This window comes from Capricornis sumatraensis, chromosome X, assembly GCF_032405125.1.
Source record: "Capricornis sumatraensis isolate serow.1 chromosome X, serow.2, whole genome shotgun sequence".
NCBI classification, from domain to species: domain Eukaryota; kingdom Metazoa; phylum Chordata; class Mammalia; order Artiodactyla; family Bovidae; genus Capricornis; species Capricornis sumatraensis.
Genome location: NC_091092.1, coordinates 15192665 through 15207206, shown reverse-complemented (window position 1 = coordinate 15207206; position 14542 = coordinate 15192665). Strand labels below are relative to the sequence as shown.

The 14542-nt window shown below is 39.3% G+C and overlaps 1 protein-coding gene across 2 annotated transcripts in view; it reads right to left on the bottom strand.

Annotated features, from left to right (window-relative positions):
• The window catches only part of MID2 (midline 2), an 82503-nt gene that overhangs the window by 34966 nt on the left and 32995 nt on the right, over positions 1–14542 (bottom strand). The gene's annotated exons all lie outside the window — the stretch shown is intronic.

Here is a 14542-nt window from a genome sequence, read left to right as displayed (position 1 = left end):
AAATTTTGGAATAACAACCTAGGTGCTAGGTAACCACATATTCTGAAATAGTTTTCTACCCAATGTTAAAAGAAAGGAAAAGTTACCTCTCTTGGGTAATCAGCTATGCTTTACCCACCCTTATGTGTGAGGGCTTCCCTGAGAGCTCAGTTGGTAAAGGATCTGCCTGCAATGCAGGAGACCCTGGTTCAATTCCTGGGTCGGGAAGATCCCCTGGAGAAGGGATAGGCTATCCACTCCAGTATTCTTGGGCTTCCCTGGTGGCTCAGCTGGTAAAGAATCTGCCTGCAATGTAGGAGACCTGGGTTCAATCTCTGGGTTGGAAAGATCCCCTGGAGAAGGGAAAGGCTACCCACTGCAGTATTTTGGCCTGCAGAATTCCATGGACTGTATAGACCACGGGGTCACAAAGAGTCAGACAGGACTGATCAGCTTTCACTTTCACTTTCATGATGTGTGAAAGATTACACTTACAACAGCAAGCCACCAGAGGGTACTGTTTATTCAATTATCCTTTCTCAATATCTATTACGTACCAAGCCATGTGCTGGGTATAAAAAAGTGGAAAGCATACAGTATGCATTCTCAGAGTTTACGGTCTAGTGGAGAGACAGATCAATACATAGAAGTGCTAAGACTGAAGTATGCATAAAGTGCTTCAGGTACACAGGGGAAGGAGGGAGAGAGAGAGTACAGAGCATGTGTGATGGGTTCCTGGAGGAGGAGATGCCTGAGCTAAGTTTTAACAGACAAGCAGTAGTCAGCCAGGAGAAGAGGGGAGGAGTGGAAGTTCTATGAGGGCAGGGGCCACCTTCACACTGTATTTCCAATGCCTAGCCCAAGGCAGAAATATGCCTAAATATCTGTGGAATATGAATGAAAAAAGTACAAAGTGCAGGTAGTAAAGAGCACATGCTAGAGGTAGGTAGGGTCCAGACTATGATGGGTCTTATAAACCTTTATCTTAATCATGATGGGGAACCACTGAATTGTTTGTGGTAGGGGAATGACATATGGGATTTGCATTTTTTTAAGTTCATTCCCACAACAATGTGGAAAGTGGATTAGAGAAGGGGACAGCATGACTCAGATAGACCAGTTAGGAACTGTGGTTTCCAAAAGGAATGTGTCATGGCCGCTGCCTTTAAGAAGCTTATAGTCCACAGAAGGAAATGAGACAGAATCTGGTCATTCTAATACAGCCAAGCAGGCAGTGTACCAGAGGTGATGCACTGGCTGCTCTGCCCAAGGTCTTGCAGCTGGTGGGTGGCAGAGCCAGTAACAGAAACCAGGTTTCCTGATTCCGAGTCTAGGGCTTTTCCCCAAGCTCTCCTTTTAACTGCCTTTCACAACCACAGAATTATGTAAGGGAAAGAAAGCAGTGTGAGCCAATGAAAAAATATGCTTTCTTTAGCCTCAGACTAGACTGTGGGGAGCATTTACTCTCCCCAAGACCTTTGTCTCTGGGTGATGGCTGCAGTATCCCGGTACTTCCTATATACATATGGAGCAAGACAGCCCAGGAAATTCACATTCTGACAGTTAAGGTTAGGGAAACCACCATTCTGAGAAAAGTCATTCTTTATGAGGCAGGGGACTTCAGATGACAAAAGGGAAAAAAAACTGGTTCCATGTTCAAAAAAGGAAGATGGTCACTAGAAAGAACAGGGGCCCAAGTGGAAGAGTGAAAATAGCTACTACGTGTGTGCTTAGTTGTATCTGACTCTCTGCAACATAATAGACTGTAGCTGGCCAGTCTCCTCTGTCCATGGCAAGAATACTGGAGTGGGTTGCCATTTCCTTTTCCAGGGGATCTTCCCAACCCAGGGATTGAACCCATGTCTCCTGCATTGGCAGGCAGATTCTTTACCACTGACCCACTTGGGAAGCCCTGAAAACAGCTGAAGAAGGGGCTATTTTGTTTCCAAGCTGTGGAGGGTGGAGGAACTGGGGGGTAGAGAAAGAAGATGGAGAAGCACCAGGAAAGAGCCTCAGCACAAGGACCTGAAGAATTCTGTATGAGAGCATCCGTGAAAAAGGAGACCCCAGAAAAATGTCCAATTACATAAGCAGATAACAAAGATGCCTGGACAACGTATTTTCAGGAGTCCCAACTACCTCATGAGCCAGGAGAGGGACGACAGCTAAGGGGTTTCTATATGGGAAAGTCCAAGGAAATAAAGGGGTCCTGAGAAGAGCCCTTGGTCAGGCTATCTTGGTGGGAATGGGGTTGGGGATGGACAGAGACAGAGAGAGTGAGAGCACGGACATGCATGTGCATCTGTGTGAACACTCTTGGGAAGGATTCCTGGGAGTCCTGGGGTAAGGGTTTATCTTTACTGAACCAAAAATCAAATCAAAAATAGTTAAAAGAATGGGCTTTGAAGTTAGACAGCCTCAGGTTAGCCTCCCAGCTCTGCTGCTTACCAATGATCTGTCTGGTCTTGGGCAAGCAGCCTAAGTTTCCTCTTTTGCAAATGAGGATGAGACTAGTATCCAGCCTTGTAATGGTTTGTACACGTTTATTAGATTAAGCAATAGAAATAAAGCACCAAATGCATTTTCTGATATATAATGGGTAGTCAGATAGTTGTTTTTTTCTTTTGTTTTGATTTTCCTACTACTGCTCTGATGAGGATGATGACTGTAACTACTCTTGCTAAAACCACTGTATCTTCTGGGGTTGTCTGCAGAACAAATGACCAAGCACTCTTTTATCATCTAGTTTATTTTTATTCAGTTTCTGCATGTTTTTCTTTCTGGAACATCCTGGGTCATGATTACTTTTCTCTGAGAGTAGCGTGTCCCTTTTCTTATACTTCTTGCCACATCTAAGCATCAAGATCTCATGCCCAAAGGTAGTTACCTCCATACTGTGGGACAGGGTTTGTCTTGCCTCTGAACATAACATGGTCTGTCTTCCTACCAGGAGTCAGACCATCACCTTCTCCCTCCATTTAGAGTAGAAGGCTGGTGCCAAAACGGAGATTAAGTGCTGATTTCTGACAAAACACTGATTACATTTCACATCTTTGGCTGGGAAGGAATGTGGCTGGCTCAAGCATGTTATTCTCTGCTTTTCTGTTCTGGGCTCTTCCCGTAATTATCACAATTCCCTAGGCTCAGAGCCCAAAAGATATTAGGCTGAATCTCGAAGAAATAGGTGTGTAAGCAAGAAAGCTAACACATTCCCTTACTTATAAAAATGTAATAGTGCAATTACATTCTGTTTCAGTTTCCTCTGCAATGCTCCCTAACGGAGAGGACCCCATCTGTCCTGTACTCCAAGCTCCAAGCAGCATAAAGTACTATACCTTGGAGGCTCATTAAAATACTTGTTAATGCATTGATGAATATGCACCTTCCCACATCCAATCCCTGCTCTGTAGCTCAGGGATTCACTGGTTAGCCTGCCTGTGGTATTGATGAGGAAAGATGAGAGGCAGTTGTCAAACACATGAACAGAAAGCATGGTATTATGCAAGTATTACTGGAATCAGCAATGACCCTAGGTTATATCTAGGACTCTGTCCTGATGGGCATTGCTTTATGGTAATGAGCCCTGAGGCCCATATATATGTGAGCGTTTGCATGTGTGTTTGTGTGTATATAATGCCTGAAATTCATAATCTGTCTCCACCTTCACTAGGACAAAGCAGGTAGGTCTGTGTCCCCCAATCTCACACTTGCTCAGACAAAATGATACCTTTTGTGAGCTTACTTTCACTTATAAGTCTGCCCTTGATCTTGACCTTAACCTGATTCATGCTTCTGTGTGTGCTAAGTGGCTTCAGTCTTGTCTGACTCTTTGAGACCCTATGGACTGTAGCCTGCTAGGCTCCTCTGTCCATGGGTTTCTCAGGCAAGAATACCGGAGTGGGTTGTCATGCCCTCCTCCAAGGTGATCTTCCCAACCCAGGGATTGAACCCACATCTCCTGTGGCTCCTGCACTGCAGGCAGATTCTTTACCGCTGAGCCACCAGGGAAGCCCTAACCTGATTCACCTATACATAAACAGTGGTGGTACAGTGGGGCATAGAATATGATTTACGTTGGGTCCTTACTTTCTGCCTAGGGCTCAGGGTTCAGTTTCTCACTTTGGGAAGTTCAGTAGCTCCTAGAGAAAACACAAAGCAAAGGAGAAGGCATCTTAACTTGCTGGGAAATTCCAAAGAGTTTATCATCTTAATACAATGTAACTCTAACCAAGGAAATCATTGATTACAGTTGTGTAGTTATAGCTGTGTAGTGGTTATGGTTTAGACTAGAGAGTGCTTTCAGATATATTTGATGTCTACATTTGATCTTTACAACCTTATGAGATTGCTAGGACAGGCATTACTGTCTGTGTTCTATGGATGAGAAAACTGAGATCCATAAGGTAAAATGAGTTATCAAAGTCATATAAACTATGGAGTGGTGGAGTCACAACCCAAATTAGGTTTTCTAATTTCAAAAGCCAGGGCTCCTTCAGATTTCCCATCATTCATTCTAACCATCAAAGTAATCCTGCTCTTTGATCACTCTCTTTGTAGCTATAACTATTTTGGGGGGAGAAAAAGCACTCTTCTTTCCTTTTTCTTTTTGAGCCTTTTCATGTGCTAAGCTGCCATTTCTTCTCAGCATTTTTTCCTCCCAGGAGGCAACAAAGTACACTGGGAAAAGCTCTGGATTTGAAGTCAAGCAGGTCTTATCTACCTTTAATACTTATAAGCTGAGTGACCTCAGACAAGTTACTTAACATCTCTGAGCCCATCTTTCTGCCAAGTAAAACAGAAGCACTGCCATCTATCTTGCAGATTGTTTTAAAAACCAAATGAGAAAATAGAAATAACAGCCTTAGCACAGAACCTGGAACCTAATAGGAGTTAAATAAATATCGATGACCTAGGGGGTTGAGATACAAGGATGGGAGGGAGGCTTAAGAGTGGGGGAATATGTATTAATTATGGCTGATTTGCATTGTTATATAGCAGAAACCAATACAAGATTGTAAAGCAATTTTCCTCCAAATAAAAAGTAGATTAAAAAAATATTGATGATCTTTCCCACTCCTCTCACACCCCTACTTGCTACTCTAGACTGGAAATATGCAGTACTTCTTTCCCAGAAAGTGAAAATTCAGTGTTTGATATATATCTATACTTATTCATCTTACTATAAAAATAGGATGACTTGCATTTCAACCCTTGATGGTTTATCATTTTCAACTGATATTTCTGTAATCTTTTGTTGGTTAAAGAAGATAGTTTTAGAATTTAAAACGTGTAGGTGTGTATATGTGCACATAAGAATGTGTTTCCAAATCATTTAAAGGCTTCAATTATTACTCAGGAGTTCCTTTCATTCTCTTCTTCTTCTTAATCTCATCTAGAACCTAAAGGGCTGGGTTGGCCTTATTTGAATAATGAGCTAACTTATTCAGTGACTTTGGTATGAACATATTGTAGAAATTCAGCTCTAAGATCTCTTATGAGTTCAAATCTCACATCTTCAGTACCAGATTCCAAATGCATTTTCTAAGGATACATCGACATATGGCCAATTCTTGTGGGCTGCCTTTAGACAGTAATGTGGTTTAGTTTTTGCACCTGGATCTTTCCCTGTTCTCACATTCACCTCACTGAGGAGCTTCAAACAATGTGACCCCAGATAAAGGAGGGTAAATTGGGCATGGGAGAAAACTGGGCTAATCCTGAGAGTGGGGATACAGGACTTTGTGACAGAAATGGATTTGGCAGGCAAAAAGGAAGCTAGACTATGATTCTGACTGGAGAGGGGTAGGGAAAATGAAAATGTTTTCCTTACACTGATACACTGCAGCCCTGATTTACTGTTTGCAGTGAATGTACATTACTATTGCCATTTTAAACATTTTTATTATGAAAATTTCTAAGCATATTTAAAATCAGACATCCTCTAGATAAAACTTCATATATCCATCCCCCAGCTTCAAAAGTCATCAACATTTTGCTCTATGTTTGATTTATTTCCATTTTTTGCTAAATCTCATCTATTAAAGCAAATCTCATCTATTATTTTATCCCCTAAATACTTCAGTTTGAATCTCATAAATAACAGGATAATTTATTGCACAATCACAATGATTAAAATAATTCCTTAATAGTATTCATCTAGCACTTGTTCCATATTTAAATTTTGCAAGTATGTAAAAAAAATGTGCTTTTACAGTTGATTTGTTTGAATCAGATACTTTATGAAGAGAAATTTAATACTGATTTTTCAAAGGACATCTATATTTCTAAGGAATAATTAAATACTACTCTTTTGTGGTGAAAAAAAAAAAAATGGAAGACCCCATCAGTACTATGCACTCTTCCACTCTAATTATTGACCCTTAAAATTCTACTTTCAGAAATGTATGTCTTTTTTGAAAATATAGATCTCTGTATAGCAGTTTTCATTCATTAAAAAAAGCATTGTGGGGCTTCTTTGGTGGTCCAGTGGTAAGAATCTGCCTGCCAATGCAAGAGACACAGATTCGATCCCGGATCTGGGAATATCCAACAACTAAGCCCGTGCGCCACAACTATTGAGCCTGTGCTCTAGAGCCTGGGAGCCATGACAAGAGAAGCCACTGCAATGAGAAGCCTGAGCACCACAACTAGAGGGCAGCCCCTGCTTGCCACAACAGGAGGAAGGCCCACGCGGCAACAAAGACCCAGCACAGCCAAAAATAAAACTAAATCAGTGAAGAAATCAAAGCTTTTAAAAAAGAAAGCATGGTGAATTTCAGTGTCCCAGAAAATAGATTCTGAAAGATACTTGAGAGAAGAAAAAGTCATCTCTAGAAAACAAAGAGTAAGAAAGCCAGAAGATGCAAGGGTGGCAGGAATTGTGAAGAAAACTACTTAAGGACAAACATGGGGATATTTAAGTGCTTACTCAAAACTGCTTCTGATTTCTCTGACCTTGTTCTCTATGGACATAACCCAAACCATAGAGACTTGGCTGTCTTCCCTGCAACAGGAGTTAGGATGCCCACTGGATGACATCAGTTTTCTAAACTCTAAGTCTAACCCAGTGGGAGCTCCTGCTTTTAGCATCCAGGGATATTTCTCTTAGAGAGAAGACCAAAAAGGCTAGGTGTAATTGACTGAATTCAGCAGCATTTTGCAACAGTATGGCAGAGGAAAACACAGGAAAGCCCCATCTGCTCCCTTGTACATTTCTGGTGGGAGTGTAAATTGCCTTGGTGAACAGAGAATGTTGACAATATGTATTAATAATTTTAAAGATGCGCCGTTTCTTTAAGCTATCAGTTGCACTTCTAAGAAACAAAGATTCTTAAAAATAGGAGAAATGACAAGGGGAAAAGATATAGTTACAGTGTGAAGCAGACAGATGAAATAGGTAGGTTTCAGACTGAAAAATAAGCAAGGACATACAGGATATGGGGGAAAATATTGATAAAACAATGTAATAGTTACATGTAGAACTTTGCATCCTGTGGAAAATATATATTCTATTTGTGAAACAGACAATTCATCATGTACTTCAGCACAAAGAATGATGAAATACAGATACATTTAAAAAGATATAGCCTACTTTCTCTAATTATAATCCTGTAAAATATGAACCCTTAAATCCTTAAATATTTGGAGATTAAGAAACATATGCCTAAATAAATTTTGGAATCAAAGAGGAAATTAAAATTGAAATCCGTAATTTTATAGAAAATAATGAAAAGGCATACCTTATTAACAGCATCTACAGGATAGACTCAAAGTTCTACTCAGGGAAGTGCATATGATTAAAAATAAATGAATTAAAATTTCAATTTAAGAATCTGGAAAAGGACAATAAAATAAACTAAAAGGAAATGGAAGGATCTCATTTTCAAAAAACTGAAATTGATGAAATCAAAACAAAACTATCATACAAAGTATAATTAAAATCAAAAGTGGGTTCTTTGAAAATCCTGATTAAGTAAAAAGAGAGAAAACAAAGCAAAGCAAACAAGAAAAACACAATGAAAAAGGAGATACACTCATAGATACAGACAATAGTATGCTGGTAAACATTTAACAATCGGCTCTCAAAAAAAGTCTCTATTTGCAGTGCTTGCTAATTTTCATAGTATAAAACTCCTAACATGGTGGATTTTAAGCTACCAGTGTGTAGTCACTAAACCCAGAAATGTACACAACTGGCTAGCCAACTCCAGCATACCACTAGATGGACATAAAAGTAATTACAAGCAAATATTATGTGCAACCTACAGGACACAGTTGAGAATCTATCAACTGTGAAAATGCTACCTAATTTTACCCAAGAAGAAGCAACAAAACCTTGAGAGACTGATAACTTTAGGCCAGACTGGAAAGCTGATTTAAGATGTATAATTTTTTTTAAAAAGATGGTTTCAGGACTAGGTTCCATAAACTCTTTAGAGAACAGATCATTCCTATGCTGTTTAAACTATGAAGACCACAGAGAAAGACAAAAATATCCCAACTGCATTTAGTAAATCTAATATAACCATAATACCAGAAACCTAAAAACGGTATCAGAAATAATAAGACTATATAGATTGATTTCACTTCCGAATACATACAGAAAAATTATACATCAAATAGAAAATGAAATCCAAAAAGGTAACAACAGAACAGATGGGTGCTAAGTCACTTCAGTTGTGTCCAACTCTGTGTGATCCTATGAACTTGTAGCCCACCAGGCTCTTCTGTCCATGGGATTCTCCAGGCAAGAATACTGGAGCGGGTTGCCATGCCCTCCTCCAGGAGATCTTCCTGACCCAGGAATCAAACCTGCTTATCTTATGTCCCCTGCACTGGCAGGCAGGTTCTTTACCATTAGTGCCGACAGAATAAAACAGTATAATCAAACAGAGTTTATTCTGGAAATAAAAGAACATTAGAAATACACAGGATTGTATTAATACATTCTAAAAGATTTTTAAACATAATTCAGCAGGCAATCCAAAGAAAAACTCTACATAAAGGACAACTTTTAAATATGATAAAGAAAATAAATAGTAAACATGATATTCAATGGTGAATATTCTAAGGCCATTCCCAGAACATGAACAAGGCAGAACTATTATTCAGCAATGTTTTTAATGTTTTAGCTGAGACAAAAGAATATTAGAAAATTAAATAATTGATATAAAAGATAATTATTTGGTAAGATTATTAGAGACAAGAAAATACATAAAATCAAGAGTTTTTTCCACATGCTATTTTAAATGGAAATAGAAAAGCCACTCATAACATGGACAAGACCATAAGATACCTATGGATCAATTTAACGAGAATGGTACTGTACCTATTTGAAGAATACAATAAAATATTAAAGAGAAGTTCCCCAAAATTAAACCTGAAAAACTGCAGAGACATAGCATGATTCTATTCGGGACAATTCAACATCATTTCTTCCCAATGTAATACAATGACAATCACAATCCAAAAAAGTATATTTGGTAACTAGATAAAATTATTTTAAAGTTCACATGGAGAACAAAATATCCAAGAATAGCAAGAAAATTATGATAAAGAAATATCAGATATTACTAAAGATTAAAAGTTACCATAAAACCACTATGATGAAAATAGTAAGGTATTGGCATAAGAATAGAAAGTTAAAGCATTAGAACAGAGTGGAGTCTAGAATAGGTCCAACTACATATGGAAACCCAATATGTGGCAATGGGAAAAGGACTGTTGTGTGAATAAATGGTCTTGGCATAAGAGCTCTTTATCTGGAAGAAAACAAAACTACATATCCTAAAATAAATTTGAAAACCACATGTCCTAAAATAAATTCCAGGTATATTAAAGACTTAAAATACGAAAAAGAACACCACTGAAAACATGAAAAGAACATTTAAGGAGGAGAGACCTTCCTCCCACAAGCCAGGGACCCTAAAAGACATATAGGAAAATAAAGATAAATGACAAATCCGGGGGGCGGAGCCAAAGGGAATCACAGTATGGACAGATAAAAGGCTAACATCACTAATATAATAATAAAATATTGGATATCTTCAGTATTAGTGACAGTAACCTTTTTATCTGTTGCATATATATACACCTCCATCCTCTTCACAGTCTCTGGTGGCTCAGTGGTTAAGTATCCACCTGGCAAGCAGGAGACACAGGTTTGATCCCTGGATTAGGAAGCTCCCTTGGAGAAGGAAATGGCAACCCACTTCAGTATTCTCGCCTGGGAAATCCCATGGACAAAGGAGCCTGGTGGGCTACTGTCCCTGGGGTCGCAAAAGAGTCGGACAAAACTTGTCAACTCAGCAACAACAACATCCTTTTTCTCACCTAACCAATATTTTGATTTTTGTGGTTTTAAGTATGACCTACATGCTAATCACACAAGCATAGATTGATTCCCCTTTACATTCATTGCGTACAGCTTCCAGCAGGCTCTCAATGTTTCCTACTAATCCTATATTAGTAGAATTCTCTTAACAGCTGTTTCCATCTTTTTTTACAGTAGCTAATTCAAATCTCCACAGTCTTCAAAGCTCCAAGGTCACCACCTCCCTTCTCACTCACAGTAAAAGCACAGCAAATGATTTTACCTCCTTCTTCATGAAGAAAACAGAACCCATGTCACAGAATTCCTTCAAATTCTTAAAACAAACCAATAAACAAACATACCTGCACCTTCAACTATCCTGCCCCCAGCTGGCATTATTTTTTAAAAATGGTGTCGCTCTTCCTCTAGAAAGTTTATCACTCTGCCTGTGCTCTGCACCCCATCCTCTCTCACCCTCTTGGAATCCTCACGTAATCAGTCTTCCTTTCTCTCTCCTTCATTCAACCTCTCCCTCGAAACTGGCTCCTTCCCATCAACATTCAGGCCATAGCTCAGTGGTTCCTTCAACTACAAACTGATTAAATAATCCTCTCCAGGATGGTTTGAGACCTGCAGGCACTCTCCAGTGGGGGCTTCCCAGGTGACACAGCGGTAAAGAATACGCAGGTTTGACCCTTGGATCAGGAAGAAGATCCTCTGGAGAAGGAAATGACAACCCACTCCAGGATTCTTGCCTGGAAAATTCCATGGACAGAGGAGCCTGGAAGGCTACAGTTCATGGGGTCACAAAGAGTCGGACACAACTGAGTGACTGAACTGACTGACTGACTGAGCATGCACAGATGATGATGATCAAGTCTCCCATAGTTTTAAAAAAATCATCTGTTTCCTTCTGGAAATACTCTCTTCCCTTGGTTCCCATGACACTGATTCTCCTAGTTTTCCTTCTGATCACTCCAGCTCCTCTGCCTGAACCATAAATGCCAGTATTCCAAGAATTATATTATCCTCAGTCTTATGCAATCTCACCCATATCTAAGGCCTTAATACCACCTATATGCCAGTGCCCTGCTTATTTTTTTGTAAAAAGAACTTTATATAAGGACTTCCTTGGTGGTCCAGAGGTTAAGACTCAGCACTTCCAATGCAGGGGGTTTGGGTCTGATCCCTGGTCAAGGAATTAAAATTTCATAGGCCTCATGGCACAGCCAGAAAAAAAGAGCTTTATTGAGATATAATTTACATACCCTAAAATTAATCTATTTTAAGTGGGGGATTCAATGACTTTTCAGTTTTATATATATATAAATTTTATATATTTATATATATATATTTCAGATTATTTTCCATTGTAGGTTATTGCAAGATATTGAATACTCTTCCCTGTTATATAGTAATCTTTGTTCTGGTCTATTTTATATATAGTAGTATGCTTCGCTAATCCCATACTCCTAATTTATTCCTCCACCTCCCCTTTCCCTTTTGATAGCCATAAGTCTGTTTTCTATGTCTGTGAGTCCGTTTCTATTTGGCATAAAGATTTATTCTTTTTTTTTTTTTTTTTAGATTCCACATGTAAGTGGCATCATGTAATTTGTCTTTCTCTGTCTATCTGACTTATTTCACTTAGCATGATAATCTCTATGTCCATCCATGTTGCTGCAAATGGTATTATTTCATTCTTTTTTATGGACCATTCTTTTTTATATGTACCAAATCTTCTTCTAGCCACAGGACTGGAAAAGGTCTGTTTTCATTTCAATCCCAAAGAAGGACAATGACAAAGAATGTTCAAACTATGGCACAATTGCATTCATCTCACATGCTAGCAAAGTAATACTCAAAATCCTTCAAGCTAGGCTTCAACAGTATGTGAACTGAGAACCTCCAGATGTACAAGCTGGATTTAGAAAAGGCAGAGGAACCAGATATCAAATTGCCAACATCTATTGGATCATAACAAAAAGCTAGAGAATTCCAGAGAAACATCTACTTCTGCTTCACTGACTACACTAAAGCCTTTGACTGTGTAGAATACAACAAACTGGAAAATTCTTAAAGAGATGGGAATACCAGACCAGCTTACCTGCTTCCTGCGAAACACATATGCAGGTCAAGAAGCAACAGTTAGAACTGGACATGGAACAATGTGAAGTTTCTCAGTCGTGTCTGATTCTTTGTGACCCCATGGACTGAAGCCTATCAGGCTCCTCTGGCCATGGGATTTTCCAGGCAAGTGTACTGGAGTGGGTTGCCATTTCCTTCTCCAGGGGATCTTCCCAACCCAGGGATCGAACCCGGGTCTCCCACATTGCAGGCAGATGCTTTACCATCTGAGCCACCAGGAAAGCCCATGGAACAGTAGACTGGTTCAAAATTGGCAAAAGGCTGTATATTGTCACCCTGCTTATTTAACTTCTATGCAGAGTACATCATGCGAAATTCTGGGCTGGATGAAGCACAAGCTGGAATCAAGATTGCTGGGAGAAATATCAATAATCTCAGATATGCAGATGACACCACCCTTATGGCAGAAAGCAAAAAGGAACTAAGGAGCCTCTTGATGAAGGTGAAAGAGGAGAGTGAAAAAGTTGGCTTAAAACTCAACATTCAAAAAACTAAAATCAAGGCATCCAGTCCCATCACTTCATAGCAAATAGATGGGGGAACAATGGAAACAGTGACAGACTTTATTTTCTTGGGCTTCAAAATCACTGCAGATGGTGACTGCAGCCATCCTTAGAAGAAATGCTATGACAAACCTAGACAGAGTACTTACTAAAAAGCAGAGACTTGACTTTGCCTACAAACGTCTGTATAATCAAAGCTATGGTTTTTCCAGCAGTCATGTACAGATGTGAGCCTTGGACAATAAAAAAGGTTGAGCTCTGAAGAACTGATGCTTTTAAACTGTGGTGTTGGACAAGGCTCTTGAGGGTCCCTTGGAAAGCAAGGAGATCCAACCAATCAATCCTAAAAAAAATCAGTCCTGAATATTCATTGGAAGGACTGATGCTGAAGCTGAAACTCCAATACTTTGATTACCTGATGTGAAGAGCAGACTTATTGGGAAAGACCCCAATGCTGGGAAAGATTAAAGGCAGGAGGAGAAGGGGACAGAAATTATTCCAAAGACAGAGGATGAGATCTTTGGATGGAAGCACTGACTCAACGGACATGAGTTTGAGAAAACTTTGAGAGATAGAGAACGACAGGGAAGCCTGGCATGCTGAAGTCCATGGGATCACAAAGGGTCGGACATGACTGAGTGACTGAACAGCAACAACAAAATGTCCCACGTCTTCTTTATCCATTCATCTGTTGATGGACACTTAGGTTGCTTCCATGTCTTGCCTATTGTAAACAGTGCTGTTAGAGAATGCAATGATTTTTTTAAAATTAATTTGTAGAACTGTGCAACCATTACCACAACTGGAATTCCAATTTTAGAATAAATCTACTTATCTCACTTATCTCTCTTTCCATCCTAAATCTCTCTCTTGAAATTTAGATCCATATGTCTAACTGCTTACTGAACATTTTAATCTGTATAACCACAGGCATCACAAAATCAGTTTCCAAAACTAAACTCATCTCCTTCTCTCACCCTTTTACATTAAATCTGATTCTTCTCTAATACTTCCTAAATGAATACCACTGGGCTCTAGGAAATCCTGGGCATTGTTCTTAATTTCCCTTCATCATCCCCCACATTCAATTAATCATTAAATCCCTAATTTTACCTCCTAAATATAATTCAAATCTATCCCTTTCTATCATTTATTATCATGTCACTAGTTCTGTCCCCTAGATTCTCTTATCTATCCATTCATCCAACAAATAGACACTGAGTGCTTACTATGTATGTACCAGGCACCACAATACAACAGTCATCTAACTGGTCCCTCTGTCTCTGGTCTTATATCTTCCCAATCCAAACTGTGTCTTAATACAGCAGCCAAGCAGCATAATCTTTTTTAAAAAACACATTCCTCTCAATGATTAATACGGTTTCATTGTAATTTTTAACTGGCTTCCCTCTGACCTTGGGACAAATTACAAACTTCTTAAGGTCCTTTGTGATCAGGTCCCTCCTTGCCTCTCTAAGTCTCATGTCTCATCACTCCCCTGGGATACATTACTTAGTTATCTGAGTTTCTTCCTCTTTGGGGGATAATAATAATGCCTATCTCAGAGGTAGCTTGGGTGGATTAAATGAGATAATGTGTG